At 33.4% G+C, this 5,409-nt stretch overlaps 1 non-coding gene across 1 annotated transcript; it reads right to left on the bottom strand.

Annotated features, from left to right (window-relative positions):
* Window positions 1-4,207: 4,207 nt before the first annotated feature.
* On the bottom strand, window positions 4,208-4,314 carry LOC128564081 (U6 spliceosomal RNA). The gene has a single exon (XR_008373969.1). It is a non-coding gene; the product is annotated as a U6 spliceosomal RNA (small nuclear RNA).
* Window positions 4,315-5,409: the final 1,095 nt, after the last annotated feature.

The following is a 5,409-nucleotide window of genomic DNA, read 5'->3' as shown; positions in this document are numbered from 1 at the left end:
TACTTCCAAAGACGTATTTTCTATAAATTGTATATTACCAGGTCCTACAAAAACTAAGATTGTTTACTTTCAGAAAGTTTAAACATTGCTTTAAATGCATAGAATTCTCCACAAAAATGAGATTAGCAACTTCAGTACTGCAGTGTAGCAATATTATGAAAATTATTACAGAAATCAATAATGCTTTCATTTCCAGAACTAATCTAGATGGTAAGATCTTATTTATATAGATATTAAACAAATGCATTATTCACATTTGTAATGATTTTTAGGGGAAAAAAGACATTTTTTAATTATCATATGGAAGTGGTATAATAAATGAGTATAATTTTTACTAACAGAAAGTTAATTTGCATAAAACAAATGCTCATTGAATTATTGAATATGATAATATCTACATGCCTGTTCCTGTTTGTCATGTTTTGTGCCTTTTGGCGACATCAGAATTATAACAATCTGATTTATGCATTAAATTTAATGCATAATATGACAACATACAGATATGTATGCCTTATAATGTATAATTTAAACATGATTGCTATATATTTCACCCATTCTTTCATGGCTTTACTGATTTTCTCTTGCAGCCAGAAATCACGATTAAAATGCAGGTTGCCAGATATGAATGTCTGTTCAAATTAATGAATATTTTCATAAAAATACCCCAACTATAAATGTTTTAAAAATCTTGTCATAACATTCACCAAACTTACACATGACAGCTAGCATGTGTTACTGCATTTTCATCTTAAATATTTGATGATTGCCTCTTTAAATCCAAGATTCATAACCCAAAGTCTTTCATTTTCTTACACCATGTGTAATTCAAAAGACATTTATTAGTACAGTCCTCTTTTTATGTATCAACAAAATGTATCTGAAGGAAGTAATATATGAACTTCCCAGAATTTTGGACATATTTTAAGGTATTAATTATACATAACAATATTTTATAATATCTATATACTATTTATATTCTTTCTCCCTCTCCATCCCAATGGAATAAAGATACTATTTACAATAAAGATGATTCTGGTTAAACATTAAAAACTACAATACAACAGATCTCTTTTAAGTTACATTAAAAATGTGTACACATTTCCTAACCTACCCACATTTTCAGGAAATGATTATACTGCACAGCTGCAATTTATGAAGTTCTGAGAAACATCAAAGCTCTTCTAATAACTCTAACAATGATCTCAGTTTTTAAATTACAAATTTAAATTTAACATGGGTATTTTTAAAGGTAAATAATTCTAACAGGTACAGTATAATCATCTTTATTATTTAAGAAAAAATCCAAATGATAATAGTAAGGACAATTTCTTACTAGGTAAGAACTGAAGGTTGCCCATTGATGGGTCACTCTCACTTGACCTTGGGTGTGCAGAAAGGTAGTTCACCATGGCAACCTTGGTCTTGATGCTTTTCATACAGTAAATCATTTCAGTCTCTTCATGTAATTCTTTTATTGGCTGTGCAATTGAAATGTCATGCTTCACGAACAGAAAAGCTAGTAATTTCTTACGGGTGATTAAGCCACCTTTCTAATGCATGAACATGGATGAAGTTATATGCAACTACTTTAACACACACTTAGTTCATCATAATTTTTCCTCTGTATTTTTTGTGCTTTATGATAAACGTATTTTCCCTAACATATTTTCTTAATCTTTAAATATTTTCAGTTTTTCAATATACTGTCAAATATCTCATATTGTTTGAATGAGTTATTCAACGATTTTTCTGTTAACACCTAAGAAAAGTATAAGTGTGTGTGTGTTTATACATGAGGCAAAGATCTTTAAATAATACTGAAATTCCAAATGCAGACAAGTTTTAAAAGGACATTTCAAGCCACAAGCCAAAACTGACATTCCATCTTTAATTATGTGAAAATCAAAAGAATGTATTTTAATGAAAAATTATGAGAAAATCATCAAAACCATATTTTCCTTAAAAAGCAGGAGTTACAAAATTGCTTTTTACTTCATGAACTATTCATGTCACTATCTCTAGACAATCATTCCCTTATGCTTTTATAATAAAACTCTGCTTTTTGAACCTCAGTGCATTCTACTATGAGACTCTCATAATCACATCTGTCAAGATCCCAGCCCCCCAGCCTTCACATTTTTTGAAAATTTTGGCACTTAGCTCACAATTTCTCCATTCATTACAATTTTTTGCTATAATTAATTATATTAATTAATATAATTTTGCTATTATATTAATCCTTGGGCTTTTAAAAGCCACGTGGACAACTCATTCCAAACCCTGGCTTCCCAATTCCTTATCTATAATGATCTTCTCCTTGGTTATCTGTTCTCCCAGACAAACATTGGATCTTTTCATCCTTGAAACTTCTCCAACTTTAATTTCATTATGGTAGAAATTCTACACTCTGATCACTATCTATTTTTTACTATTTTATTATTATTTAATTACACTAGCTACAATCATGAAACTTATTAAAAGTGAAAACTTTAATTTGTTGATCCCTCTACTATTTTTCTACAATTAATCTCTTTAGAACTTTGCCTCCATCCCTAACCAGTTAAAATTTGGGGGGACATTGTTCTAACCATTACCTTTATACCTAACTCCCTTTCCTCTCTGTCTTTGCATCTTACCCACTTGCATGAACTCAAATTTAGAGGGTCTCAGTGGTTTTCTGTCTTTACCCCTGACTTTAGACAGCTGAGCACTACTAGAGAAAAACATAAACCAGGTAATACTGGCACCTTCACATAAATTAATAATCACCAATTTTAATGGAATTAGGCTTTCTGGCAATCACATCATATTTATTGGTCAAGCAGCATTTCTTTTCTGTACAGAACAATTTCAGACCTTCTGCATTGTCCTCAAACCACCAGCAGCCTTTCAGCAACCTCACCCTCAGCACATTGCTTCACTTTCGACTGCACAAAGTAAACAGATACAATGAGAGAACTCCCTGCCATCAGACCTATGAACTGACCCACGTTTCTCCAATATGTCATTATTTCCCTGTGTAAATAGGTATCGTCTTCTGGCTTATACTACATCATTTCCCTCCCACTTTCTCAGACACCTCACTTTCAAGGACTCCCTTTGTCTAACTTTGGCAATTTGTCTTCTGAACACTCTTTCCTTTCCTAAACTGATGAATTTTTAACATTGCTTATAGCTCTGTCTGAAAGTGTCTTCCTCATTGAAGACTTGCCAGTTACGTTGGAATGAATTAGGTCTCCCATTCCTTGGTGCTGTTTTTCCAGCAACTGTATTTCCTTCCTGTCCTGCGTTTTTGATCAACATGTTTATCTTTATTGTTATTTATAATCTATTTAAGTGATTATTGACTTAGTATGTTTCCACTGATATTTTTACCATTATAAGGTCACCATTATGAGACATTTAGAAGCTCAGTAAATCTTTGGTAATGAATAAATAACAATAGTGCAAAACCCTTAGATACTATGTACAATGTGCCAAGAACTACCTATGTTAACTACATAATACAGGGATCCTATCATCTTTTCATAGATCAGAAACCTCCAGCGTACTGAGACAATAGAGAAGTTGGCAGACATATTGTTAAAGAGTTTGACACCAGAGTTCATGATCTAATAACTACACTCAATTGTTCATAACAGAATGAAGTAAAATTATTAGAGTATGCCTACCCAAAAAGACAAAAATATATATGATCAGATTTAGTCTATTTGTTTTACAATGAAGAGTATAACTCTAAAGACACAAAATTGAAGTATAATAAAAGTTCAGAATGTTTTTAAATCCTGTGGCAGTTTGAATGTGTAGTAAGGATATACTTGGTTTTATATTCATTTTGCGTGCTTTAATTTAATTCTATTTTTTCTTAGTGAATGAACATCATTCTAAGGTCAAGTTAATATTAATGATGAATAAAGAAAAAAGAAAATTCTAGAATATAGGACATTGGTCTCTTTGGGAAGTATAGTAAATTAACTTTGGTCTAAATGACTCCTCTGGGCTAGAACAAAGGATTATATTTAAAGGAGACACAGGAGTCCTGAGAGCTGACTCTGGCTATGGAGATACAAAGAAAATGGTGGAAAGGAAGAGTGTCATAATGGTGGAAGCAGTGGGGGAAGCAGTTATGGAGAAAGAGAAAAGTCAGTTAAATAATATCCCTCTTCCAATCCATGCTTAGCCCCACAACATTCTTTTTTTTTCCCAAAAAAATATGGAATGCTTCATGAATTTGTGTGTCATCCCTGTGCAGGGGCCATGCTAATCTTCTCTGTATCACTCCAATTTTAGTATACGTGCTGCCAAAGCGAGCACCCTACAACATTCTTTAGGGCTGAAACTACATACCCATCATATGAGGAAGAATCACATTCATTATATTTCATTTTTTCACCAACACTCTATAAAGTATTGAAGAACTGAATATAATATCTGATTCAGTAATCAAGAGAAGAGGAAGCAATTTTCAACAAAGCCATCCTCCATGGGAAAAGAAACACACTTGAGAGAATATAAGAAGGCTTTCAACTCAATGGGAAGAGAATGTGAAAGCACATGGATGGAGCTGGAACATATTCTTCTTAGTAAAGTATCTCAAGAATGGAAGAAAAAGTATCCAATGTACTCAGCCCTACTATGAAACTAATTTTTTAAGGTGTATACATTTATTTAATATAAGTTCTGCATAACGTGGGAGTCTTCATAGGGAAATGAAGAGTCAAAGAAAAAAAAGCAGTCAAAGCTGAGTGTTTTTTCTAATATGCTTGATGAAGAATAGAGAGTTGTGGAGGAACAGCATAAGGTGAAAAAGAGTATGATGCAATTGTGATCAACAGGGGGAAACTCAGCCAGGCCTGTTTGTTCAGGCTCCTCTGTGTGTACCTGAGTCTTTGCAGATGCCCAGGATGTTTCTTTCCTCCAGGTGTATGGAAGGCACAGCTCAGTGAGGACCTTATAGCCTGCTTCAGGGGAAGGCCAGAAGATCCTTCTTGGGTTTTATGACCTGCTTCAGGAAAGAAAAGTGGGGGAAGTTCAGATCAGAGAGACCTTCCTGCTTTTGCCTTTACTACTATGAAACTAATTTATGGCTTTCACAGGAAAGCTATACTGAGTTATAATCTAAGAATAGGGGGAAAAGGGAAAGGGAGGGGACAGAGGGAGGGTGATTGGTGGGATTACACCTGCAGTGCATCTTACAAGGGTATATGTGAAACTTAGTAAATGTAGAATGTAAATGTCTTAACACAATAACTAAGAAAATGCCAGGAAGGCTATGTTAACCAGTGTGATGAAAATGTGTCAAATGGTCTATAAAACCAGTGTATGGTGCCCCATGATCGCATTAATGTACATAGCTTTGATTTAATAAAAAAAAAAAAAGCACTTCATTGAAGCTCCTTGTAGCCTGTG

The sequence above is a fragment of the Nycticebus coucang genome, chromosome 13 (assembly GCF_027406575.1).
Source record: "Nycticebus coucang isolate mNycCou1 chromosome 13, mNycCou1.pri, whole genome shotgun sequence".
NCBI classification, from domain to species: Eukaryota; Metazoa; Chordata; class Mammalia; order Primates; family Lorisidae; genus Nycticebus; species Nycticebus coucang.
The sequence above is the reverse complement of the archived record's forward strand: the minus strand, read 5'-3'. Positions and strand labels throughout refer to the sequence as shown.